Source organism: Chiloscyllium punctatum, chromosome 41 (assembly GCF_047496795.1).
Source record: "Chiloscyllium punctatum isolate Juve2018m chromosome 41, sChiPun1.3, whole genome shotgun sequence".
NCBI classification, from domain to species: Eukaryota; Metazoa; Chordata; class Chondrichthyes; order Orectolobiformes; family Hemiscylliidae; genus Chiloscyllium; species Chiloscyllium punctatum.
Genome location: NC_092779.1, coordinates 66,767,762 through 66,794,742, shown reverse-complemented (window position 1 = coordinate 66,794,742; position 26,981 = coordinate 66,767,762). Strand labels below are relative to the sequence as shown.

Sequence of the window (26,981 nt, the reverse complement as noted above, 5' to 3'; positions counted from 1 at the left end):
TGAATTTCGATGTCATATGTTATTGAATTTCTCCCATTTCATTCATCTCCGTCCTGGAGACATCGGAAGGGAAAGGTAATCTAGCCGAGACTGTGATTGGTGAAATTCACTTTTTATGGCCCATTCTTATTATGTTCTTTCTTTCTCTCTTTTCAGCATTGTCCGGGAAGTGGTGGTGCACTCAGGCTCCTGTATGTTTGAAAGAGTAGTTTGGAATTGCCCTGTTGTTAGTTGTGAGATTACCTTATGGCTCATGCCCCGGACTGTCTCACATTTTGCATTCATGCTCGCTGTGTCTGGAAATACATTTGGTTTGCCAGTTTTGTTTGTGTTCCGTGTTAAATGCTTTCCGTTTTGCGATTCTCTCAATAAATTACGACTGAACAGGGTTTCTGAGGTAACTTCCAGCTGCAAAAATCCTCAACTGAGAATCTGGGAAAATTTCCCAGAGTATGGTCAGTCGGAGCAAAAGTAAGGAAGTCGTTCGTTTCTGCAGCGATTCACAATGCTACCGTTCCCGTGAGCAGTCGAACAGGCTATATGATTGTGCCGCAGACTGCGACGGCAAGCTCCGCTAAAGAGTGATCCTTTAATGCCGGTGTAAGCAACACAACGTTATTAGGGCACACCGCGTGGAAACAGATACTTCGGTGTATCTCGTCCATGCTCAGCACATAGCCAAAATTAAACAAGTCCCATTAAACAACGAGCGATTGGAAACAGAAAGGTGAAAAGTAGAATGGCTTCAACTTTCAGTGCTTGAACAAATCTGCTCTCGTAGTGAAATGTAATGCAACTCCATTTAATTACTGTGCAAAGCATTGTCAAGTTTTTCTCCAACCTGGTTCCGATCATATGCCATTCTGTTTGAGAGTGTAGTTCCCGCCTTCTGATCCTTCCATGAAAAGCAGCACCGCATTTGCATTCCTTGCGCAGGTTTGCCCGGTTCAAAGACAGGGAAGAAGCTGATGCTCTGGTATCACAGCGCACCACGGATTCCTGAACTAGTCTGTCTGTCAAATGTACCCCCAAAGTCGTCTCTGAAAGACCTCATTTGGAAGCTGTCTGTCGTTATTCAACGTACGAGAGTTGGCACCACAGGTCCTGAATCATGTTTTGGAGCAGTTCGCACGGAAGTGGCTCATTCAATCAGCAACAGCAATGAAAGAAATTACACTCTCAGAGGAACCTCTGGACCTATGCTTTCACAGCGTCGCTAGTATTAAGGTGCGCCCCGAGATCTAAGCCACGTTGGAAGTGAGACGGAGGAATCGACAGAGAGGCTACAGAATGACATCGCATCCATTTGGATTTCTTTAAATCACTGACGAGCAGGAAAATGTAAACGGGGAGGGCGAGTGGGGAAGTGAGGCAGTAGCAGCTCTGGTGAAATTCCTTCTTTGTGATTCGCTCAGCAACCAGAGACGTGAAGGTGACTCAGGCGTGAGAGCTCTTCACATCGAGAACAAAAAGCACTCAAGGGCAGTTAGCACCTCTTCCGGAGAGTGGGGTGTGGTGAGGTAATTCCCTTTTGACTTCTCTGACTATGTTCAGAAACTGCCTTTTAGATTGAGGTGAACAGAGACTGCATTTCTTAAAAGCACCATGGAATTTATCAAACTTTATTGTGTCGCTTCCTTTCGATTCCCACACAGGTTTCCAACTCAGTTGGTATCCATGTGGCTCATATCCAGGTGTGAACATCTCTGCAGCGAATTGCACGGTTAAGGCAAAAAGGCAAGGAAAGTGGCATCTCGAATTGGCTCCGAGGTCAGAGCATCCTCGCAATGTGATCTGTCGTTCTCGGATTGTAATGCTACCTCCGGTTTTAGGGTGGAGAACATTCTTTGGGACTCTTATTCTGCAAGACAGACACAGTGACTGAAACTATGCTGCACGTTATGATTTGGAACACGGGCTGCTCAGCTTTGTGCATTTTCCCTGTAGTCCGGTGTGTTTCATGTTCCGTGTAAACGTGAAAGTTGTCCTGTTTCGAGCAATGGGTGAAATCATTTATCAATGCAAGAATCGAAATTGCAGTCATGTCAAGCAGCTCATGGTAATTTGACCAAATCATAACCGATCGTGTGTTCTCACGCACTCACAGATGCATTTGGAGCTGAAAAGAGTCTGAGAAGATCGACTCAGCTTACCATTGATTTTTGTCTGGATTGATGGGTATCATTATCTGCTGCGAAATTGTCATTGTAGCCGGGCACATCCCAGCAGCTGTGCGAGTCGGAGAGGGATCATGGAACCCTTTTAACGTGACTTTGCATCTGTTGTTTTGCAGGAGCACAATTGGAAGTGCAAGAAAATGGGCAGCGCTAGTGGCTGGCTGGTAGTCTGGCCGAGCGGTCTAAGGCGCTGGATTTAAGCTCCAGTCTCTGACAGAGGCGTGGGTTCGAATCCCACCGCTGCCATTTCTGCTGACCTTCTCCAATCGCGCAGCTGGTTGAAATGCTGTTTCGACTCCTGCTGCGTTTCTGTTTAAAACAGAAGCGAAATGGGTTTGCTTCCCGGGCAATTAATTGTGGTGTGTGAAAGTGCCGAATTTGGCGAAGCGTCTGTGCTGTCATGATCGTGTTCGCCTCCCGCAGCTCTTCTGTTGCTTTACGTTCCAGGCGAGTTGAATTTTAATGGAACCGAATGGAGACTGTTATTTCATCGCTGTTGTGAAACAAAGTACTACGGTGACTCGACTCGTCGTTATTTGGTTTTCTGGCCAATGAAAAAATCGTTCCAATGAATTTCGATATCATATGTTATTGAATTTCTCCCATTTCATTCATCTCCGTCCTGGAGACATCGGAAGGGAAAGGTAATCTAGCCGAGACTGTGATTGGTGAAATTCACTTTTTATGGCCCATTCTTATTATGTTCTTTCTTTCTCTCTTTTCAGCATTGTCCGGGAAGTGGTGGTGCACTCAGGCTCCTGTATGTTTGAAAGAGTAGTTTGGAATTGCCCTGTTGTTAGTTGTGAGATTACCTTATGGCTCATGCCCCGGACTGTCTCACATTTAGCATTCATGCTCGCTGTGTCTGGAAATACATTTGGTTTGCCAGTTTTGTTTGTGTTCCGTGTTAAATGCTTTCCGTTTTGCGATTCTCTCAATAAATTACGACTGAACAGGGTTTCTGAGGTAACTTCCAGCTGCAAAAATCCTCAACTGAGAATCTGGGAAAATTTCCCAGAGTATGGTCAGTCGGAGCAAAAGTAAGGAAGTCGTTCGTTTCTGCAGCGATTCACAATGCTACCGTTCCCGTGAGCAGTCGAACAGGCTATATGATTGTGCCGCAGACTGCGACGGCAAGCTCCGCTAAAGAGTGATCCTTTAATGCCGGTGTAAGCAACACAACGTTATTAGGGCACACCGCGTGGAAACAGATACTTCGGTGTATCTCGTCCATGCTCAGCACATAGCCAAAATTAAACAAGTCCCATTAAACAACGAAAGATTGGAAACAGAAAGGTGAAAAGTAGAATGGCTTCAACTTTCAGTGCTTGAACAAATCTGCTCTCGTAGTGAAATGTAATGCAACTCCATTTAATTACTGTGCAAAGCATTGTCAAGTTTTTCTCCAACCTGGTTCTGATCATATGCCATTCTGTTTGAGAGTGTAGTTCCCGCCTTCTGATCCTTCCATGAAAAGCAGCACCGCATTTGCATTCCTTGCGCAGGTTTGCCCGGTTCAAAGACAGGGAAGAAGCTGATGCTCTGGTATCACAGCGCACCACGGATTCCTGAACTAGTCTGTCTGTCAAATGTACCCCCAAAGTCGTCTCTGAAAGACCTCATTTGGAAGCTGTCTGTCGTTATTCAACGTACGAGAGTTGGCACCAGAGGTCCTGAATCATGTTTTGGAGCAGTTCGCACGGAAGTGGCTCATTCAATCAGCAACAGCAATGAAAGAAATTACACTCTCAGAGGAACCTCTGGACCTATGCTTTCACAGCGTCGCTAGTATTAAGGTGCGCCCCGAGATCTAAGCCACGTTGGAAGTGAGACGGAGGAATCGACAGAGAGGCTACAGAATGACATCGCATCCATTTGGATTTCTTTAAATCACTGACGAGCAGGAAAATGTAAACGGGGAGGGCGAGTGGGGAAGTGAGGCAGTAGCAGCTCTGGTGAAATTCCTTCTTTGTGATTCGCTCAGCAACCAGAGACGTGAAGGTGACTCAGGCGTGAGAGCTCTTCACATCGAGAACAAAAAGCACTCAAGGGCAGTTAGCACCTCTTCCGGAGAGTGGGGTGGGGTGAGGTAATTCCCTTTTGACTTCTCTGACTATGTTCAGAAACTGCCTTTTAGATTGAGGTGAACAGAGACTGCATTTCTTAAAAGCACCATGGAATTTATCAAACTTTATTGTGTCGCTTCCTTTCGATTCCCACACAGGTTTCCAACTCAGTTGGTATCCATGTGGCTCATATCCAGGTGTGAACATCTCTGCAGCGAATTGCACGGTTAAGGCAAAAAGGCAAGGAAAGTGGCATCTCGAATTGGCTCCGAGGTCAGAGCATCCTCGCAATGTGATCTGTCGTTCTCGGATTGTAATGCTACCTCCGGTTTTAGGGTGGAGAACATTCTTTGGGACTCTTATTCTGCAAGACAGACACAGTGACTGAAACTATGCTGCACGTTATGATTTGGAACACGGGCTGCTCAGCTTTGTGCATTTTCCCTGTAGTCCGGTGTGTTTCATGTTCCGTGTAAACGTGAAAGTTGTCCTGTTTCGAGCAATGGGTGAAATCATTTATCAATGCAAGAATCGAAATTGCAGTCATGTCAAGCAGCTCATGGTAATTTGACCAAATCATAACCGATCGTGTGTTCTCACGCACTCACAGATGCATTTGGAGCTGAAAAGAGTCTGAGAAGATCGACTCAGCTTACCATTGATTTTTGTCTGGATTGATGGGTATCATTATCTGCTGCGAAATTGTCATTGTAGCCGGGCACATCCCAGCAGCTGTGCGAGTCGGAGAGGGATCATGGAACCCTTTTAACGTGACTTTGCATCTGTTGTTTTGCAGGAGCACAATTGGAAGTGCAAGAAAATGGGCAGCAGTCGTGGCTGGCTGGTAGTGTGGCCGAGCGGTCTAAGGCGCTGGATTTAAGCTCCAGTCTCTGACAGAGGCGTGGGTTCGAATCCCACCGCTGCCATTTCTGCTGACCTTCTCCAATCGCGCAGCTGGTTGAAATGCTGTTTCGACTCCTGCTGCGTTTCTGTTTAAAACAGAAGCGAAATGGGTTTGCTTCCCGGGCAATTAATTGTGGTGTGTGAAAGTGCCGAATTTGGCGAAGCGTCTGTGCTGTCATGATCGTGTTCGCCTCCCGCAGCTCTTCTGTTGCTTTACGTTCCAGGCGAGTTGAATTTTAATGGAACCGAATGGAGACTGTTATTTCATCGCTGTTGTGAAACAAAGTACTACGGTGACTCGACTCGTCGTTATTTGGTTTTCTGGCCAATGAAAAAATCGTTCCAATGAATTTCGATGTCATATGTTATTGAATTTCTCCCATTTCCTTCATCTCCGTCCTGGAGACATCGGAAGGGAAAGGTAATCTAGCCGAGACTGTGATTGGTGAAATTCACTTTTTATGGCCCATTCTTATTATGTTCTTTCTTTCTCTCTTTTCAGCATTGTCCGGGAAGTGGTGGTGCACTCAGGCTCCTGTATGTTTGAAAGAGTAGTTTGGAATTGCCCTGTTGTTAGTTGTGAGATTACCTTATGGCTCATGCCCCGGACTGTCTCACATTTAGCATTCATGCTCGCTGTGTCTGGAAATACATTTGGTTTGCCAGTTTTGTTTGTGTTCCGTGTTAAATGCTTTCCGTTTTGCGATTCTCTCAATAAATTACGACTGAACAGGGTTTCTGAGGTAACTTCCAGCTGCAAAAATCCTCAACTGAGAATCTGGGAAAATTTCCCAGAGTATGGTCAGTCGGAGCAAAAGTAAGGAAGTCGTTCGTTTCTGCAGCGATTCACAATGCTACCGTTCCCGTGAGCAGTCGAACAGGCTATATGATTGTGCCGCAGACTGCGACGGCAAGCTCCGCTAAAAAGTGATCCTTTAATGCCGGTGTAAGCAACACAACGTTATTAGGGCACACCGCGTGGAAACAGATACTTCGGTGTATCTCGTCCATGCTCAGCACATAGCCAAAATTAAACAAGTCCCATTAAACAACGAGCGATTGGAAACAGAAAGGTGAAAAGTAGAATGGCTTCAACTTTCAGTGCTTGAACAAATCTGCTCTCGTAGTGAAATGTAATGCAACTCCATTTAATTACTGTGCAAAGCATTGTCAAGTTTTTCTCCAACCTGGTTCTGATCATATGCCATTCTGTTTGAGAGTGTAGTTCCCGCCTTCTGATCCTTCCATGAAAAGCAGCACCGCATTTGCATTCCTTGCGCAGGTTTGCCCGGTTCAAAGACAGGGAAGAAGCTGATGCTCTGGTATCACAGCGCACCACGGATTCCTGAACTAGTCTGTCTGTCAAATGTACCCCCAAAGTCGTCTCTGAAAGACCTCATTTGGAAGCTGTCTGTCGTTATTCAACGTACGAGAGTTGGCACCAGAGGTCCTGAATCATGTTTTGGAGCAGTTCGCACGGAAGTGGCTCATTCAATCAGCAACAGCAATGAAAGAAATTACACTCTCAGAGGAACCTCTGGACCTATGCTTTCACAGCGTCGCTAGTATTAAGGTGCGCCCCGAGATCTAAGCCACGTTGGAAGTGAGACGGAGGAATCGACAGAGAGGCTACAGAATGACATCGCATCCATTTGGATTTCTTTAAATCACTGACGAGCAGGAAAATGTAAACGGGGAGGGCGAGTGGGGAAGTGAGGCAGTAGCAGCTCTGGTGAAATTCCTTCTTTGTGATTCGCTCAGCAACCAGAGACGTGAAGGTGACTCAGGCGTGAGAGCTCTTCACATCGAGAACAAAAAGCACTCAAGGGCAGTTAGCACCTCTTCCGGAGAGTGGGGTGGGGTGAGCTAATTCCCTTTTGACTTCTCTGACTATGTTCAGAAACTGCCTTTTAGATTGAGGTGAACAGAGACTGCATTTCTTAAAAGCACCATGGAATTTATCAAACTTTATTGTGTCGCTTCCTTTCGATTCCCACACAGGTTTCCAACTCAGTTGGTATCCATGTGGCTCATATCCAGGTGTGAACATCTCTGCAGCGAATTGCACGGTTAAGGCAAAAAGGCAAGGAAAGTGGCATCTCGAATTGGCTCCGAGGTCAGAGCATCCTCGCAATGTGATCTGTCGTTCTCGGATTGTAATGCTACCTCCGGTTTTAGGGTGGAGAACATTCTTTGGGACTCTTATTCTGCAAGACAGACACAGTGACTGAAACTATGCTGCACGTTATGATTTGGAACACGGGCTGCTCAGCTTTGTGCATTTTCCCTGTAGTCCGGTGTGTTTCATGTTCCGTGTAAACGTGAAAGTTGTCCTGTTTCGAGCAATGGGTGAAATCATTTATCAATGCAAGAATCGAAATTGCAGTCATGTCAAGCAGCTCATGGTAATTTGACCAAATCATAACCGATCGTGTGTTCTCACGCACTCACAGATGCATTTGGAGCTGAAAAGAGTCTGAGAAGATCGACTCAGCTTACCATTGATTTTTGTCTGGATTGATGGGTATCATTATCTGCTGCGAAATTGTCATTGTAGCCGGGCACATCCCAGCAGCTGTGCGAGTCGGAGAGGGATCATGGAACCCTTTTAACGTGACTTTGCATCTGTTGTTTTGCAGGAGCACAATTGGAAGTGCAAGAAAATGGGCAGCGCTAGTGGCTGGCTGGTAGTCTGGCCGAGCGGTCTAAGGCGCTGGATTTAAGCTCCAGTCTCTGACAGAGGCGTGGGTTCGAATCCCACCGCTGCCATTTCTGCTGACCTTCTCCAATCGCGCAGCTGGTTGAAATGCTGTTTCGACTCCTGCTGCGTTTCTGTTTAAAACAGAAGCGAAATGGGTTTGCTTCCCGGGCAATTAATTGTGGTGTGTGAAAGTGCCGAATTTGGCGAAGCGTCTGTGCTGTCATGATCGTGTTCGCCTCCCGCAGCTCTTCTGTTGCTTTACGTTCCAGGCGAGTTGAATTTTAATGGAACCGAATGGAGACTGTTATTTCATCGCTGTTGTGAAACAAAGTACTACGGTGACTCGACTCGTCGTTATTTGGTTTTCTGGCCAATGAAAAAATCGTTCCAATGAATTTCGATATCATATGTTATTGAATTTCTCCCATTTCATTCATCTCCGTCCTGGAGACATCGGAAGGGAAAGGTAATCTAGCCGAGACTGTGATTGGTGAAATTCACTTTTTATGGCCCATTCTTATTATGTTCTTTCTTTCTCTCTTTTCAGCATTGTCCGGGAAGTGGTGGTGCACTCAGGCTCCTGTATGTTTGAAAGAGTAGTTTGGAATTGCCCTGTTGTTAGTTGTGAGATTACCTTATGGCTCATGCCCCGGACTGTCTCACATTTAGCATTCATGCTCGCTGTGTCTGGAAATACATTTGGTTTGCCAGTTTTGTTTGTGTTCCGTGTTAAATGCTTTCCGTTTTGCGATTCTCTCAATAAATTACGACTGAACAGGGTTTCTGAGGTAACTTCCAGCTGCAAAAATCCTCAACTGAGAATCTGGGAAAATTTCCCAGAGTATGGTCAGTCGGAGCAAAAGTAAGGAAGTCGTTCGTTTCTGCAGCGATTCACAATGCTACCGTTCCCGTGAGCAGTCGAACAGGCTATATGATTGTGCCGCAGACTGCGACGGCAAGCTCCGCTAAAGAGTGATCCTTTAATGCCGGTGTAAGCAACACAACGTTATTAGGGCACACCGCGTGGAAACAGATACTTCGGTGTATCTCGTCCATGCTCAGCACATAGCCAAAATTAAACAAGTCCCATTAAACAACGAGCGATTGGAAACAGAAAGGTGAAAAGTAGAATGGCTTCAACTTTCAGTGCTTGAACAAATCTGCTCTCGTAGTGAAATGTAATGCAACTCCATTTAATTACTGTGCAAAGCATTGTCAAGTTTTTCTCCAACCTGGTTCCGATCATATGCCATTCTGTTTGAGAGTGTAGTTCCCGCCTTCTGATCCTTCCATGAAAAGCAGCACCGCATTTGCATTCCTTGCGCAGGTTTGCCCGGTTCAAAGACAGGGAAGAAGCTGATGCTCTGGTATCACAGCGCACCACGGATTCCTGAACTAGTCTGTCTGTCAAATGTACCCCCAAAGTCGTCTCTGAAAGACCTCATTTGGAAGCTGTCTGTCGTTATTCAACGTACGAGAGTTGGCACCAGAGGTCCTGAATCATATTTTGGAGCAGTTCGCACGGAAGTGGCTCATTCAATCAGCAACAGCAATGAAAGAAATTACACTCTCAGAGGAACCTCTGGACCTATGCTTTCACAGCGTCGCTAGTATTAAGGTGCGCCCCGAGATCTAAGCCACGTTGGAAGTGAGACGGAGGAATCGACAGAGAGGCTACAGAATGACATCGCATCCATTTGGATTTCTTTAAATCACTGACGAGCAGGAAAATGTAAACGGGGAGGGCGAGTGGGGAAGTGAGGCAGTAGCAGCTCTGGTGAAATTCCTTCTTTGTGATTGGCTCAGCAACCAGAGACGTGAAGGTGACTGAGGCGTGAGAGCTCTTCACATCGAGAACAAAAAGCACTCAAGGGCAGTTAGCACCTCTTCCGGAGAGTGGGGTGGGGTGAGGTAATTCCCTTTTGACTTCTCTGACTATGTTCAGAAACTGCCTTTTAGATTGAGGTGAACAGAGACTGCATTTCTTAAAAGCACCATGGAATTTATCAAACTTTATTGTGTCGCTTCCTTTCGATTCCCACACAGGTTTCCAACTCAGTTGGTATCCATGTGGCTCATATCCAGGTGTGAACATCTCTGCAGCGAATTGCACGGTTAAGGCAAAAAGGCAAGGAAAGTGGCATCTCGAATTGGCTCCGAGGTCAGAGCATCCTCGCAATGTGATCTGTCGTTCTCGGATTGTAATGCTACCTCCGGTTTTAGGGTGGAGAACATTCTTTGGGACTCTTATTCTGCAAGACAGACACAGTGACTGAAACTATGCTGCACGTTATGATTTGGAACACGGGCTGCTCAGCTTTGTGCATTTTCCCTGTAGTCCGGTGTGTTTCATGTTCCGTGTAAACGTGAAAGTTGTCCTGTTTCGAGCAATGGGTGAAATCATTTATCAATGCAAGAATCGAAATTGCAGTCATGTCAAGCAGCTCATGGTAATTTGACCAAATCATAACCGATCGTGTGTTCTCACGCACTCACAGATGCATTTGGAGCTGAAAAGAGTCTGAGAAGATCGACTCAGCTTACCATTGATTTTTGTCTGGATTGATGGGTATCATTATCTGCTGCGAAATTGTCATTGTAGCCGGGCACATCCCAGCAGCTGTGCGAGTCGGAGAGGGATCATGGAACCCTTTTAACGTGACTTTGCATCTGTTGTTTTGCAGGAGCACAATTGGAAGTGCAAGAAAATGGGCAGCGCTAGTGGCTGGCTGGTAGTCTGGCCGAGCGGTCTAAGGCGCTGGATTTAAGCTCCAGTCTCTGACAGAGGCGTGGGTTCGAATCCCACCGCTGCCATTTCTGCTGACCTTCTCCAATCGCGCAGCTGGTTGAAATGCTGTTTCGACTCCTGCTGCGTTTCTGTTTAAAACAGAAGCGAAATGGGTTTGCTTCCCGTGCAATTAATTGTGGTGTGTGAAAGTGCCGAATTTGGCGAAGCGTCTGTGCTGTCATGATCGTGTTCGCCTCCCGCAGCTCTTCTGTTGCTTTACGTTCCAGGCGAGTTGAATTTTAATGGAACCGAATGGAGACTGTTATTTCATCGCTGTTGTGAAACAAAGTACTACGGTGACTCGACTCGTCGTTATTTGGTTTTCTGGCCAATGAAAAAATCGTTCCAATGAATTTCGATATCATATGTTATTGAATTTCTCCCATTTCATTCATCTCCGTCCTGGAGACATCGGAAGGGAAAGGTAATCTAGCCGAGACTGTGATTGGTGAAATTCACTTTTTATGGCCCATTCTTATTATGTTCTTTCTTTCTCTCTTTTCAGCATTGTCCGGGAAGTGGTGGTGCACTCAGGCTCCTGTATGTTTGAAAGAGTAGTTTGGAATTGCCCTGTTGTTAGTTGTGAGATTACCTTATGGCTCATGCCCCGGACTGTCTCACATTTAGCATTCATGCTCGCTGTGTCTGGAAATACATTTGGTTTGCCAGTTTTGTTTGTGTTCCGTGTTAAATGCTTTCCGTTTTGCGATTCTCTCAATAAATTACGACTGAACAGGGTTTCTGAGGTAACTTCCAGCTGCAAAAATCCTCAACTGAGAATCTGGGAAAATTTCCCAGAGTATGGTCAGTCGGAGCAAAAGTAAGGAAGTCGTTCGTTTCTGCAGCGATTCACAATGCTACCGTTCCCGTGAGCAGTCGAACAGGCTATATGATTGTGCCGCAGACTGCGACGGCAAGCTCCGCTAAAGAGTGATCCTTTAATGCCGGTGTAAGCAACACAACGTTATTAGGGCACACCGCGTGGAAACAGATACTTCGGTGTATCTCGTCCATGCTCAGCACATAGCCAAAATTAAACAAGTCCCATTAAACAACGAGCGATTGGAAACAGAAAGGTGAAAAGTAGAATGGCTTCAACTTTCAGTGCTTGAACAAATCTGCTCTCGTAGTGAAATGTAATGCAACTCCATTTAATTACTGTGCAAAGCATTGTCAAGTTTTTCTCCAACCTGGTTCTGATCATATGCCATTCTGTTTGAGAGTGTAGTTCCCGCCTTCTGATCCTTCCATGAAAAGCAGCACCGCATTTGCATTCCTTGCGCAGGTTTGCCCGGTTCAAAGACAGGGAAGAAGCTGATGCTCTGGTATCACAGCGCACCACGGATTCCTGAACTAGTCTGTCTGTCAAATGTACCCCCAAAGTCGTCTCTGAAAGACCTCATTTGGAAGCTGTCTGTCGTTATTCAACGTACGAGAGTTGGCACCAGAGGTCCTGAATCATGTTTTGGAGCAGTTCGCACGGAAGTGGCTCATTCAATCAGCAACAGCAATGAAAGAAATTACACTCTCAGAGGAACCTCTGGACCTATGCTTTCACAGCGTCGCTAGTATTAAGGTGCGCCCCGAGATCTAAGCCACGTTGGAAGTGAGACGGAGGAATCGACAGAGAGGCTACAGAATGACATCGCATCCATTTGGATTTCTTTAAATCACTGACGAGCAGGAAAATGTAAACGGGGAGGGCGAGTGGGGAAGTGAGGCAGTAGCAGCTCTGGTGAAATTCCTTCTTTGTGATTCGCTCAGCAACCAGAGACGTGAAGGTGACTCAGGCGTGAGAGCTCTTCACATCGAGAACAAAAAGCACTCAAGGGCAGTTAGCACCTCTTCCGGAGAGTGGGGTGGGGTGAGGTAATTCCCTTTTGACTTCTCTGACTATGTTCAGAAACTGCCTTTTAGATTGAGGTGAACAGAGACTGCATTTCTTAAAAGCACCATGGAATTTATCAAACTTTATTGTGTCGCTTCCTTTCGATTCCCTCACAGGTTTCCAACTCAGTTGGTATCCATGTGGCTCATATCCAGGTGTGAACATCTCTGCAGCGAATTGCACGGTTAAGGCAAAAAGGCAAGGAAAGTGGCATCTCGAATTGGCTCCGAGGTCAGAGCATCCTCGCAATGTGATCTGTCGTTCTCGGATTGTAATGCTACCTCCGGTTTTAGGGTGGAGAACATTCTTTGGGACTCTTATTCTGCAAGACAGACACAGTGACTGAAACTATGCTGCACGTTATGATTTGGAACACGGGCTGCTCAGCTTTGTGCATTTTCCCTGTAGTCCGGTGTGTTTCATGTTCCGTGTAAACGTGAAAGTTGTCCTGTTTCGAGCAATGGGTGAAATCATTTATCAATGCAAGAATCGAAATTGCAGTCATGTCAAGCAGCTCATGGTAATTTGACCAAATCATAACCGATCGTGTGTTCTCACGCACTCACAGATGCATTTGGAGCTGAAAAGAGTCTGAGAAGATCGACTCAGCTTACCATTGATTTTTGTCTGGATTGATGGGTATCATTATCTGCTGCGAAATTGTCATTGTAGCCGGGCACATCCCAGCAGCTGTGCGAGTCGGAGAGGGATCATGGAACCCTTTTAACGTGACTTTGCATCTGTTGTTTTGCAGGAGCACAATTGGAAGTGCAAGAAAATGGGCAGCGCTAGTGGCTGCCTGGTAGTGTGGCCGAGCGGTCTAAGGCGCTGGATTTAAGCTCCAGTCTCTGACAGAGGCGTGGGTTCGAATCCCACCGCTGCCATTTCTGCTGACCTTCTCCAATCGCGCAGCTGGTTGAAATGCTGTTTCGACTCCTGCTGCGTTTCTGTTTAAAACAGAAGCGAAATGGGTTTGCTTCCCGGGCAATTAATTGTGGTGTGTGAAAGTGCCGAATTTGGCGAAGCGTCTGTGCTGTCATGATCGTGTTCGCCTCCCGCAGCTCTTCTGTTGCTTTACGTTCCAGGCGAGTTGAATTTTAATGGAACCGAATGGAGACTGTTATTTCATCGCTGTTGTGAAACAAAGTACTACGGTGACTCGACTCGTCGTTATTTGGTTTTCTGGCCAATGAAAAAATCGTTCCAATGAATTTCGATGTCATATGTTATTGAATTTCTCCCATTTCATTCATCTCCGTCCTGGAGACATCGGAAGGGAAAGGTAATCTAGCCGAGACTGTGATTGGTGAAATTCACTTTTTATGGCCCATTCTTATTATGTTCTTTCTTTCTCTCTTTTCAGCATTGTCCGGGAAGTGGTGGTGCACTCAGGCTCCTGTATGTTTGAAAGAGTAGTTTGGAATTGCCCTGTTGTTAGTTGTGAGATTACCTTATGGCTCATGCCCCGGACTGTCTCACATTTAGCATTCATGCTCGCTGTGTCTGGAAATACATTTGGTTTGCCAGTTTTGTTTGTGTTCCGTGTTAAATGCTTTCCGTTTTGCGATTCTCTCAATAAATTACGACTGAACAGGGTTTCTGAGGTAACTTCCAGCTGCAAAAATCCTCAACTGAGAATCTGGGAAAATTTCCCAGAGTATGGTCAGTCGGAGCAAAAGTAAGGAAGTCGTTCGTTTCTGCAGCGATTCACAATGCTACCGTTCCCGTGAGCAGTCGAACAGGCTATATGATTGTGCCGCAGACTGCGACGGCAAGCTCCGCTAAAGAGTGATCCTTTAATGCCGGTGTAAGCAACACAACGTTATTAGGGCACACCGCGTGGAAACAGATACTTCGGTGTATCTCGTCCATGCTCAGCACATAGCCAAAATTAAACAAGTCCCATTAAACAACGAGCGATTGGAAACAGAAAGGTGAAAAGTAGAATGGCTTCAACTTTCAGTGCTTGAACAAATCTGCTCTCGTAGTGAAATGTAATGCAACTCCATTTAATTACTGTGCAAAGCATTGTCAAGTTTTTCTCCAACCTGGTTCTGATCATATGCCATTCTGTTTGAGAGTGTAGTTCCCGCCTTCTGATCCTTCCATGAAAAGCAGCACCGCATTTGCATTCCTTGCGCAGGTTTGCCCGGTTCAAAGACAGGGAAGAAGCTGATGCTCTGGTATCACAGCGCACCACGGATTCCTGAACTAGTCTGTCTGTCAAATGTACCCCCAAAGTCGTCTCTGAAAGACCTCATTTGGAAGCTGTCTGTCGTTATTCAACGTACGAGAGTTGGCACCAGAGGTCCTGAATCATGTTTTGGAGCAGTTCGCACGGAAGTGGCTCATTCAATCAGCAACAGCAATGAAAGAAATTACACTCTCAGAGGAACCTCTGGACCTATGCTTTCACAGCGTCGCTAGTATTAAGGTGCGCCCCGAGATCTAAGCCACGTTGGAAGTGAGACGGAGGAATCGACAGAGAGGCTACAGAATGACATCGCATCCATTTGGATTTCTTTAAATCACTGACGAGCAGGAAAATGTAAACGGGGAGGGCGAGTGGGGAAGTGAGGCAGTAGCAGCTCTGGTGAAATTCCTTCTTTGTGATTCGCTCAGCAACCAGAGACGTGAAGGTGACTCAGGCGTGAGAGCTCTTCACATCGAGAACAAAAAGCACTCAAGGGCAGTTAGCACCTCTTCCGGAGAGTGGGGTGGGGTGAGGTAATTCCCTTTTGACTTCTCTGACTATGTTCAGAAACTGCCTTTTAGATTGAGGTGAACAGAGACTGCATTTCTTAAAAGCACCATGGAATTTATCAAACTTTATTGTGTCGCTTCCTTTCGATTCCCACACAGGTTTCCAACTCAGTTGGTATCCATGTGGCTCATATCCAGGTGTGAACATCTCTGCAGCGAATTGCACGGTTAAGGCAAAAAGGCAAGGAAAGTGGCATCTCGAATTGGCTCCGAGGTCAGAGCATCCTCGCAATGTGATCTGTCGTTCTCGGATTGTAATGCTACCTCCGGTTTTAGGGTGGAGAACATTCTTTGGGACTCTTATTCTGCAAGACAGACACAGTGACTGAAACTATGCTGCACGTTATGATTTGGAACACGGGCTGCTCAGCTTTGTGCATTTTCCCTGTAGTCCGGTGTGTTTCATGTTCCGTGTAAACGTGAAAGTTGTCCTGTTTCGAGCAATGGGTGAAATCATTTATCAATGCAAGAATCGAAATTGCAGTCATGTCAAGCAGCTCATGGTAATTTGACCAAATCATAACCGATCGTGTGTTCTCACGCACTCACAGATGCATTTGGAGCTGAAAAGAGTCTGAGAAGATCGACTCAGCTTACCATTGATTTTTGTCTGGATTGATGGGTATCATTATCTGCTGCGAAATTGTCATTGTAGCCGGGCACATCCCAGCAGCTGTGCGAGTCGGAGAGGGATCATGGAACCCTTTTAACGTGACTTTGCATCTGTTGTTTTGCAGGAGCACAATTGGAAGTGCAAGAAAATGGGCAGCAGTGGTGGCTGGCTGGTAGTGTGGCCGAGCGGTCTAAGGCGCTGGATTTAAGCTCCAGTCTCTGACAGAGGCGTGGGTTCGAATCCCACCGCTGCCATTTCTGCTGACCTTCTCCAATCGCGCAGCTGGTTGAAATGCTGTTTCGACTCCTGCTGCGTTTCTGTTTAAAACAGAAGCGAAATGGGTTTGCTTCCCGGGCAATTAATTGTGGTGTGTGAAAGTGCCGAATTTGGCGAAGCGTCTGTGCTGTCATGATCGTGTTCGCCTCCCGCAGCTCTTCTGTTGCTTTACGTTCCAGGCGAGTTGAATTTTAATGGAACCGAATGGAGACTGTTATTTCATCGCTGTTGTGAAACAAAGTACTACGGTGACTCGACTCGTCGTTATTTGGTTTTCTGGCCAATGAAAAAATCGTTCCAATGAATTTCGATGTCATATGTTATTGAATTTCTCCCATTTCATTCATCTCCGTCCTGGAGACATCGGAAGGGAAAGGTAATCTAGCCGAGACTGTGATTGGTGAAATTCACTTTTTATGGCCCATTCTTATTATGTTCTTTCTTTCTCTCTTTTCAGCATTGTCCGGGAAGTGGTGGTGCACTCAGGCTCCTGTATGTTTGAAAGAGTAGTTTGGAATTGCTCTGTTGTTAGTTGTGAGATTACCTTATGGCTCATGCCCCGGACTGTCTCACATTTAGCATTCATGCTCGCTGTGTCTGGAAATACATTTGGTTTGCCAGTTTTGTTTGTGTTCCGTGTTAAATGCTTTCCGTTTTGCGATTCTCTCAATAAATTACGACTGAACAGGGTTTCTGAGGTAACTTCCAGCTGCAAAAATCCTCAACTGAGAATCTGGGAAAATTTCCCAGAGTATGGTCAGTCGGAGCAAAAGTAAGGAAGTCGTTCGTTTCTGCAGCGATTCACAATGCTACCGTTCCCGTGAGCAGTCGAACAGGCTATATGATTGTGCCGCAGACTGCGACGGCAATCTCCGCTAAAGAGTGATCCTTTAATGCCGGTGTAAGCAACACAACGTTATCAGGGCACACCGCGTGGAAACAGATACTTCGGTGTATCTCGTCCATGCTCAGCACATAGCCAAAATTAAACGAGTCCCATTAAACAACGAGCGATTGGAAACAGAAAGGTGAAAAGTAGAATGGCTTCAACTTTCAGTGCTTGAACAAATCTGCTCTCGTAGTGAAATGTAATGCAACTCCATTTAATTACTGTGCAAAGCATTGTCAAGTTTTTCTCCAACCTGGTTCTGATCATATGCCATTCTGTTTGAGAGTGTAGTTCCCGCCTTCTGATCCTTCCATGAAAAGCAGCACCGCATTTGCATTCCTTGCGCAGGTTTGCCCGGTTCAAAGACAGGGAAGAAGCTGATGCTCTGGTATCACAGCGCACCACGGATTCCTGAACTAGTCTGTCTGTCAAATGTACCCCCAAAGTCGTCTCTGAAAGACCTCATTTGGAAGCTGTCTGTCGTTATTCAACGTACGAGAGTTGGCACCAGAGGTCCTGAATCATGTTTTGGAGCAGTTCGCACGGAAGTGGCTCATTCAATCAGCAACAGCAATGAAAGAAATTACACTCTCAGAGGAACCTCTGGACCTATGCTTTCACAGCGTCGCTAGTATTAAGGTGCGCCCCGAGATCTAAGCCACGTTGGAAGTGAGACGGAGGAATCGACAGAGAGGCTACAGAATGACATCGCATCCATTTGGATTTCTTTAAATCACTGACGAGCAGGAAAATGTAAACGGGGAGGGCGAGTGGGGAAGTGAGGCAGTAGCAGCTCTGGTGAAATTCCTTCTTTGTGATTCGCTCAGCAACCAGAGACGTGAAGGTGACTCAGGCGTGAGAGCTCTTCACATCGAGAACAAAAAGCACTCAAGGGCAGTTAGCACCTCTTCCGGAGAGTGGGGTGGGGTGAGGTAATTCCCTTTTGACTTCTCTGACTATGTTCAGAAACTGCCTTTTAGATTGAGGTGAACAGAGACTGCATTTCTTAAAAGCACCATGGAATTTATCAAACTTTATTGTGTCGCTTCCTTTCGATTCCCACACAGGTTTCCAACTCAGTTGGTATCCATGTGGCTCATATCCAGGTGTGAACATCTCTGCAGCGAATTGCACGGTTAAGGCAAAAAGGCAAGGAAAGTGGCATCTCGAATTGGCTCCGAGGTCAGAGCATCCTCGCAATGTGATCTGTCGTTCTCGGATTGTAATGCTACCTCCGGTTTTAGGGTGGAGAACATTCTTTGGGACTCTTATTCTGCAAGACAGACACAGTGACTGAAACTATGCTGCACGTTATGATTTGGAACACGGGCTGCTCAGCTTTGTGCATTTTCCCTGTAGTCCGGTGTGTTTCATGTTCCGTGTAAACGTGAAAGTTGTCCTGTTTCGAGCAATGGGTGAAATCATTTATCAATGCAAGAATCGAAATTGCAGTCATGTCAAGCAGCTCATGGTAATTTGACCAAATCATAACCGATCGTGTGTTCTCACGCACTCACAGATGCATTTGGAGCTGAAAAGAGTCTGAGAAGATCGACTCAGCTTACCATTGATTTTTGTCTGGATTGATGGGTATCATTATCTGCTGCGAAATTGTCATTGTAGCCGGGCACATCCCAGCAGCTGTGCGAGTCGGAGAGGGATCATGGAACCCTTTTAACGTGACTTTGCATCTGTTGTTTTGCAGGAGCACAATTGGAAGTGCAAGAAAATGGGCAGCGCTAGTGGCTGGCTGGTAGTGTGGCCGAGCGGTCTAAGGCGCTGGATTTAAGCTCCAGTCTCTGACAGAGACGTGGGTTCGAATCCCACCGCTGCCATTTCTGCTGACCTTCTCCAATCGCGCAGCTGGTTGAAATGCTGTTTCGACTCCTGCTGCGTTTCTGTTTAAAACAGAAGCGAAATGGGTTTGCTTCCCGGGCAATTAATTGTGGTGTGTGAAAGTGCCGAATTTGGCGAAGCGTCTGTGCTGTCATGATCGTGTTCGCCTCCCGCAGCTCTTCTGTTGCTTTACGTTCCAGGCGAGTTGAATTTTAATGGAACCGAATGGAGACTGTTATTTCATCGCTGTTGTGAAACAAAGTACTACGGTGACTCGACTCGTCGTTATTTGGTTTTCTGGCCAATGAAAAAATCGTTCCAATGAATTTCGATGTCATATGTTATTGAATTTCTCCCATTTCATTCATCTCCGTCCTGGAGACATCGGAAGGGAAAGGTAATCTAGCCGAGACTGTGATTGGTGAAATTCACTTTTTATGGCCCATTCTTATTATGTTCTTTCTTTCTCTCTTTTCAGCATTGTCCGGGAAGTGGTGGTGCACTCAGGCTCCTGTATGTTTGAAAGAGTAGTTTGGAATTGCCCTGTTGTTAGTTGTGAGATTACCTTATGGCTCATGCCCCGGACTGTCTCACATTTAGCATTCATGCTCGCTGTGTCTGGAAATACATTTGGTTTGCCAGTTTTGTTTGTGTTCCGTGTTAAATGCTTTCCGTTTTGCGATTCTCTCAATAAATTACGACTGAACAGGGTTTCTGAGGTAACTTCCAGCTGCAAAAATCCTGAACTGAGAATCTGGGAAAATTTCCCAGAGTATGGTCAGTCGGAGCAAAAGTAAGGAAGTCGTTCGTTTCTGCAGCGATTCACAATGCTACCGTTCCCGTGAGCAGTCGAACAGGCTATATGATTGTGCCGCAGACTGCGACGGCAAGCTCCGCTAAAGAGTGATCCTTTAATGCCGGTGTAAGCAACACAACGTTATTAGGGCACACCGCGTGGAAACAGATACTTCGGTGTATCTCGTCCATGCTCAGCACATAGCCAAAATTAAACAAGTCCCATTAAACAACGAGCGATTGGAAACAGAAAGGTGAAAAGTAGAATGGCTTCAACTTTCAGTGCTTGAACAAATCTGCTCTCGTAGTGAAATGTAATGCAACTCCATTTAATTACTGTGCAAAGCATTGTCAAGTTTTTCTCCAACCTGGTTCTGATCATATGCCATTCTGTTTGAGAGTGTAGTTCCCGCCTTCTGATCCTTCCATGAAAAGCAGCACCGCATTTGCATTCCTTGCGCAGGTTTGCCCGGTTCAAAGACAGGGAAGAAGCTGATGCTCTGGTATCACAGCGCACCACGGATTCCTGAACTAGTCTGTCTGTCAAATGTACCCCCAAAGTCGTCTCTGAAAGACCTCATTTGGAAGCTGTCTGTCGTTATTCAACGTACGAGAGTTGGCACCACAGGTCCTGAATCATGTTTTGGAGCAGTTCGCACGGAAGTGGCTCATTCAATCAGCAACAGCAATGAAAGAAATTACACTCTCAGAGGAACCTCTGGACCTATGCTTTCACAGCGTCGCTAGTATTAAGGTGCGCCCCGAGATCTAAGCCACGTTGGAAGTGAGACGGAGGAATCGACAGAGAGGCTACAGAATGACATCGCATCCATTTGGATTTCTTTAAATCACTGACGAGCAGGAAAATGTAAACGGGGAGGGCGAGTGGGGAAGTGAGGCAGTAGCAGCTCTGGTGAAATTCCTTCTTTGTGATTCGCTCAGCAACCAGAGACGTGAAGGTGACTCAGGCGTGAGAGCTCTTCACATCGAGAACAAAAAGCACTCAAGGGCAGTTAGCACCTCTTCCGGAGAGTGGGGTGGGGTGAGGTAATTCCCTTTTGACTTCTCTGACTATGTTCAGAAACTGCCTTTTAGATTGAGGTGAACAGAGACTGCATTTCTTAAAAGCACCATGGAATTTATCAAACTTTATTGTGTCGCTTCCTTTCGATTCCCACACAGGTTTCCAACTCAGTTGGTATCCATGTGGCTCATATCCAGGTGTGAACATCTCTGCAGCGAATTGCACGGTTAAGGCAAAAAGGCAAGGAAAGTGGCATCTCGAATTGGCTCCGAGGTCAGAGCATCCTCGCAATGTGATCTGTCGTTCTCGGATTGTAATGCTACCTCCGGTTTTAGGGTGGAGAACATTCTTTGGGACTCTTATTCTGCAAGACAGACACAGTGACTGAAACTATGCTGCACGTTATGATTTGGAACACGGGCTGCTCAGCTTTGTGCATTTTCCCTGTAGTCCGGTGTGTTTCATGTTCCGTGTAAACGTGAAAGTTGTCCTGTTTCGAGCAATGGGTGAAATCATTTATCAATGCAAGAATCGAAATTGCAGTCATGTCAAGCAGCTCATGGTAATTTGACCAAATCATAACCGATCGTGTGTTCTCACGCACTCACAGATGCATTTGGAGCTGAAAAGAGTCTGAGAAGATCGACTCAGCTTACCATTGATTTTTGTCTGGATTGATGGGTATCATTATCTGCTGCGAAATTGTCATTGTAGCCGGGCACATCCCAGCAGCTGTGCGAGTCGGAGAGGGATCATGGAACCCTTTTAACGTGACTTTGCATCTGTTGTTTTGCAGGAGCACAATTGGAAGTGCAAGAAAATGGGCAGCGCTAGTGGCTGGCTGGTAGTGTGGTCGAGCGGTCTAAGGCGCTGGATTTAAGCTCCAGTCTCTGACAGAGGCGTGGGTTCGAATCCCACCGCTGCCATTTCTGCTGACCTTCTCCAATCGCGCAGCTGGTTGAAATGCTGTTTCGACTCCTGCTGCGTTTCTGTTTAAAACAGAAGCGAAATGGGTTTGCTTCCCGGGCAATTAATTGTGGTGTGTGAAAGTGCCGAATTTGGCGAAGCGTCTGTGCTGTCATGATCGTGTTCGCCTCCCGCAGCTCTTCTGTTGCTTTACGTTCCAGGCGAGTTGAATTTTAATGGAACCGAATGGAGACTGTTATTTCATCGCTGTTGTGAAACAAAGTACTACGGTGACTCGACTCGTCGTTATTTGGTTTTCTGGCCAATGAAAAAATCGTTCCAATGAATTTCGATGTCATATGTTATTGAATTTCTCCCATTTCATTCATCTCCGTCCTGGAGACATCGGAAGGGAAAGGTAATCTAGCCGAGACTGTGATTGGTGAAATTCACTTTTTATGGCCCATTCTTATTATGTTCTTTCTTTCTCTCTTTTCAGCATTGTCCGGGAAGTGGTGGTGCACTCAGGCTCCTGTATGTTTGAAAGAGTAGTTTGGAATTGCCCTGTTGTTAGTTGTGAGATTACCTTATGGCTCATGCCCCGGACTGTCTCACATTTAGCATTCATGCTCGCTGTGTCTGGAAATACATTTGGTTTGCCAGTTTTGTTTGTGTTCCGTGTTAAATGCTTTCCGTTTTGCGATTCTCTCAATAAATTACGACTGAACAGGGTTTCTGAGGTAACTTCCAGCTGCAAAAATCCTGAACTGAGAATCTGGGAAAATTTCCCAGAGTATGGTCAGTCGGAGCAAAAGTAAGGAAGTCGTTCGTTTCTGCAGCGATTCACAATGCTACCGTTCCCGTGAGCAGTCGAACAGGCTATATGATTGTGCCGCAGACTGCGACGGCAAGCTCCGCTAAAGAGTGATCCTTTAATGCCGGTGTAAGCAACACAACGTTATTAGGGCACACCGCGTGGAAACAGATACTTCGGTGTATCTCGTCCATGCTCAGCACATAGCCAAAATTAAACAAGTCCCATTAAACAACGAGCGATTGGAAACAGAAAGGTGAAAAGTAGAATGGCTTCAACTTTCAGTGCTTGAACAAATCTGCTCTCGTAGTGAAATGTAATGCAACTCCATTTAATTACTGTGCAAAGCATTGTCAAGTTTTTCTCCAACCTGGTTCTGATCATATGCCATTCTGTTTGAGAGTGTAGTTCCCGCCTTCTGATCCTTCCATGAAAAGCAGCACCGCATTTGCATTCCTTGCGCAGGTTTGCCCGGTTCAAAGACAGGGAAGAAGCTGATGCTCTGGTATCACAGCGCACCACGGATTCCTGAACTAGTCTGTCTGTCAAATGTACCCCCAAAGTCGTCTCTGAAAGACCTCATTTGGAAGCTGTCTGTCGTTATTCAACGTACGAGAGTTGGCACCAGAGGTCCTGAATCATGTTTTGGAGCAGTTCGCACGGAAGTGGCTCATTCAATCAGCAACAGCAATGAAAGAAATTACACTCTCAGAGGAACCTCTGGACCTATGCTTTCACAGCGTCGCTAGTATTAAGGTGCGCCCCGAGATCTAAGCCACGTTGGAAGTGAGACGGAGGAATCGACAGAGAGGCTACAGAATGACATCGCATCCATTTGGATTTCTTTAAATCACTGACGAGCAGGAAAATGTAAACGGGGAGGGCGAGTGGGGAAGTGAGGCAGTAGCAGCTCTGGTGAAATTCCTTCTTTGTGATTCGCTCAGCAACCAGAGACGTGAAGGTGACTCAGGCGTGAGAGCTCTTCACATCGAGAACAAAAAGCACTCAAGGGCAGTTAGCACCTCTTCCGGAGAGTGGGGTGGGGTGAGGTAATTCCCTTTTGACTTCTCTGACTATGTTCAGAAACTGCCTTTTAGATTGAGGTGAACAGAGACTGCATTTCTTAAAAGCACCATGGAATTTATCAAACTTTATTGTGTCGCTTCCTTTCGATTCCCACACAGGTTTCCAACTCAGTTGGTATCCATGTGGCTCATATCCAGGTGTGAACATCTCTGCAGCGAATTGCACGGTTAAGGCAAAAAGGCAAGGAAAGTGGCATCTCGAATTGGCTCCGAGGTCAGAGCATCCTCGCAATGTGATCTGTCGTTCTCGGATTGTAATGCTACCTCCGGTTTTAGGGTGGAGAACATTCTTTGGGACTCTTATTCTGCAAGACAGACACAGTGACTGAAACTATGCTGCACGTTATGATTTGGAACACGGGCTGCTCAGCTTTGTGCATTTTCCCTGTAGTCCGGTGTGTTTCATGTTCCGTGTAAACGTGAAAGTTGTCCTGTTTCGAGCAATGGGTGAAATCATTTATCAATGCAAGAATCGAAATTGCAGTCATGTCAAGCAGCTCATGGTAATTTGACCAAATCATAACCGATCGTGTGTTCTCACGCACTCACAGATGCATTTGGAGCTGAAAAGAGTCTGAGAAGATCGACTCAGCTTACCATTGATTTTTGTCTGGATTGATGGGTATCATTATCTGCTGCGAAATTGTCATTGTAGCCGGGCACATCCCAGCAGCTGTGCGAGTCGGAGAGGGATCATGGAACCCTTTTAACGTGACTTTGCATCTGTTGTTTTGCAGGAGCACAATTGGAAGTGCAAGAAAATGGGCAGCGCTAGTGGCTGGCTGGTAGTGTGGCCGAGCGGTCTAAGGCGCTGGATTTAAGCTCCAGTCTCTGACAGAGGCGTGGGTTCGAATCCCACCGCTGCCATTTCTGCTGACCTTCTCCAATCGCGCAGCTGGTTGAAATGCTGTTTCGACTCCTGCTGCGTTTCTGTTTAAAACAGAAGCGAAATGGGTTTGCTTCCCGGGCAATTAATTGTGGTGTGTGAAAGTGCCGAATTTGGCGAAGCGTCTGTGCTGTCATGATCGTGTTCGCCTCCCGCAGCTCTTCTGTTGCTTTACGTTCCAGGCGAGTTGAATTTTAATGGAACCGAATGGAGACTGTTATTTCATCGCTGTTGTGAAACAAAGTACTACGGTGACTCGACTCGTCGTTATTTGGTTTTCTGGCCAATGAAAAAATCGTTCCAATGAATTTCGATGTCATATGTTATTGAATTTCTCCCATTTCATTCATCTCCGTCCTGGAGACTTCGGAAGGGAAAGGTAATCTAGCCGAGACTGTGATTGGTGAAATTCACTTTTTATGGCCCATTCTTATTATGTTCTTTCTTTCTCTCTTTTCAGCATTGTCCGGGAAGTGGTGGTGCACTCAGGCTCCTGTATGTTTGAAAGAGTAGTTTGGAATTGCCCTGTTGTTAGTTGTGAGATTACCTTATGGCTCATGCCCCGGACTGTCTCACATTTAGCATTCATGCTCGCTGTGTCTGGAAATACATTTGGTTTGCCAGTTTTGTTTGTGTTCCGTGTTAAATGCTTTCCGTTTTGCGATTCTCTCAATAAATTACGAGTTAACAGGGTTTCTGAGGTAACTTCCAGCTGCAAAAATCCTGAACTGAGAATCTGGGAAAATTTCCCAGAGTATGGTCAGTCGGAGCAAAAGTAAGGAAGTCGTTCGTTTCTGCAGCGATTCACAATGCTACCGTTCCCGTGAGCAGTCGAACAGGCTATATGATTGTGCCGCAGACTGCGACGGCAAGCTCCGCTAAAGAGTGATCCTTTAATGCCGGTGTAAGCAACACAACGTTATTAGGGCACACCGCGTGGAAACAGATACTTCGGTGTATCTCGTCCATGCTCAGCACATAGCCAAAATTAAACAAGTCCCATTAAACAACGAGCGATTGGAAACAGAAAGGTGAAAAGTAGAATGGCTTCAACTTTCAGTGCTTGAACAAATCTGCTCTCGTAGTGAAATGTAATGCAACTCCATTTAATTACTGTGCAAAGCATTGTCAAGTTTTTCTCCAACCTGGTTCTGATCATATGCCATTCTGTTTGAGAGTGTAGTTCCCGCCTTCTGATCCTTCCATGAAAAGCAGCACCGCATTTGCATTCCTTGCGCAGGTTTGCCCGGTTCAAAGACAGGGAAGAAGCTGATGCTCTGGTATCACAGCGCACCACGGATTCCTGAACTAGTCTGTCTGTCAAATGTACCCCCAAAGTCGTCTCTGAAAGACCTCATTTGGAAGCTGTCTGTCGTTATTCAACGTACGAGAGTTGGCACCAGAGGTCCTGAATCATGTTTTGGAGCAGTTCGCACGGAAGTGGCTCATTCAATCAGCAACAGCAATGAAAGAAATTACACTCTCAGAGGAACCTCTGGACCTATGCTTTCACAGCGTCGCTAGTATTAAGGTGCGCCCCGAGATCTAAGCCACGTTGGAAGTGAGACGGAGGAATCGACAGAGAGGCTACAGAATGACATCGCATCCATTTGGATTTCTTTAAATCACTGACGAGCAGGAAAATGTAAACGGGGAGGGCGAGTGGGGAAGTGAGGCAGTAGCAGCTCTGGTGAAATTCCTTCTTTGTGATTGGCTCAGCAACCAGAGACGTGAAGGTGACTCAGGCGTGAGAGCTCTTCACATCGAGAACAAAAAGCACTCAAGGGCAGTTAGCACCTCTTCCGGAGAGTGGGGTGGGGTGAGGTAATTCCCTTTTGACTTCTCTGACTATGTTCAGAAACTGCCTTTTAGATTGAGGTGAACAGAGACTGCATTTCTTAAAAGCACCATGGAATTAATCAAACTTTATTGTGTCGCTTCCTTTCGATTCCCACACAGGTTTCCAACTCAGTTGGTATCCATGTGGCTCATATCCAGGTGTGAACATCTCTGCAGCGAATTGCACGGTTAAGGCAAAAAGGCAAGGAAAGTGGCATCTCGAATTGGCTCCGAGGTCAGAGCATCCTCGCAATGTGATCTGTCGTTCTCGGATTGTAATGCTACCTCCGGTTTTAGGGTGGAGAACATTCTTTGGGACTCTTATTCTGCAAGACAGACACAGTGACTGAAACTATGCTGCACGTTATGATTTGGAACACGGGCTGCTCAGCTTTGTGCATTTTCCCTGTAGTCCGGTGTGTTTCATGTTCCGTGTAAACGTGAAAGTTGTCCTGTTTCGAGCAATGGGTGAAATCATTTATCAATGCAAGAATCGAAATTGCAGTCATGTCAAGCAGCTCATGGTAATTTGACCAAATCATAACCGATCGTGTGTTCTCACGCACTCACAGATGCATTTGGAGCTGAAAAGAGTCTGAGAAGATCGACTCAGCTTACCATTGATTTTTGTCTGGATTGATGGGTATCATTATCTGCTGCGAAATTGTCATTGTAGCCGGGCACATCCCAGCAGCTGTGCGAGTCGGAGAGGGATCATGGAACCCTTTTAAC

The 26,981-nt window shown here is 46.1% G+C and overlaps 9 non-coding genes across 9 annotated transcripts; all 9 read left to right on the top strand.

Annotated features, from left to right (window-relative positions):
- Nucleotides 1-2,340: 2,340 nt before the first annotated feature.
- Nucleotides 2,341-2,423, top strand: trnal-uaa (transfer RNA leucine (anticodon UAA)). The gene has a single exon. It is a non-coding gene; the product is annotated as a tRNA-Leu (tRNA).
- A 2,663-nt stretch (nucleotides 2,424-5,086) lies between these two features.
- On the top strand, nucleotides 5,087-5,169 carry trnal-uaa (transfer RNA leucine (anticodon UAA)). Its single transcript has one exon. It is a non-coding gene; the product is annotated as a tRNA-Leu (tRNA).
- A 2,663-nt stretch (nucleotides 5,170-7,832) lies between these two features.
- trnal-uaa (transfer RNA leucine (anticodon UAA)) lies at nucleotides 7,833-7,915 on the top strand. Its single transcript has one exon. It is a non-coding gene; the product is annotated as a tRNA-Leu (tRNA).
- A 2,663-nt stretch (nucleotides 7,916-10,578) lies between these two features.
- trnal-uaa (transfer RNA leucine (anticodon UAA)) lies at nucleotides 10,579-10,661 on the top strand. The gene has a single exon. It is a non-coding gene; the product is annotated as a tRNA-Leu (tRNA).
- A 2,663-nt stretch (nucleotides 10,662-13,324) lies between these two features.
- Nucleotides 13,325-13,407, top strand: trnal-uaa (transfer RNA leucine (anticodon UAA)). Its single transcript has one exon. It is a non-coding gene; the product is annotated as a tRNA-Leu (tRNA).
- Nucleotides 13,408-16,070: 2,663 nt separating this feature from the next.
- trnal-uaa (transfer RNA leucine (anticodon UAA)) lies at nucleotides 16,071-16,153 on the top strand. Its single transcript has one exon. It is a non-coding gene; the product is annotated as a tRNA-Leu (tRNA).
- A 2,663-nt stretch (nucleotides 16,154-18,816) lies between these two features.
- trnal-uaa (transfer RNA leucine (anticodon UAA)) lies at nucleotides 18,817-18,899 on the top strand. Its single transcript has one exon. It is a non-coding gene; the product is annotated as a tRNA-Leu (tRNA).
- A 2,663-nt stretch (nucleotides 18,900-21,562) lies between these two features.
- trnal-uaa (transfer RNA leucine (anticodon UAA)) lies at nucleotides 21,563-21,645 on the top strand. Its single transcript has one exon. It is a non-coding gene; the product is annotated as a tRNA-Leu (tRNA).
- A 2,663-nt stretch (nucleotides 21,646-24,308) lies between these two features.
- trnal-uaa (transfer RNA leucine (anticodon UAA)) lies at nucleotides 24,309-24,391 on the top strand. Its single transcript has one exon. It is a non-coding gene; the product is annotated as a tRNA-Leu (tRNA).
- Nucleotides 24,392-26,981: the final 2,590 nt, after the last annotated feature.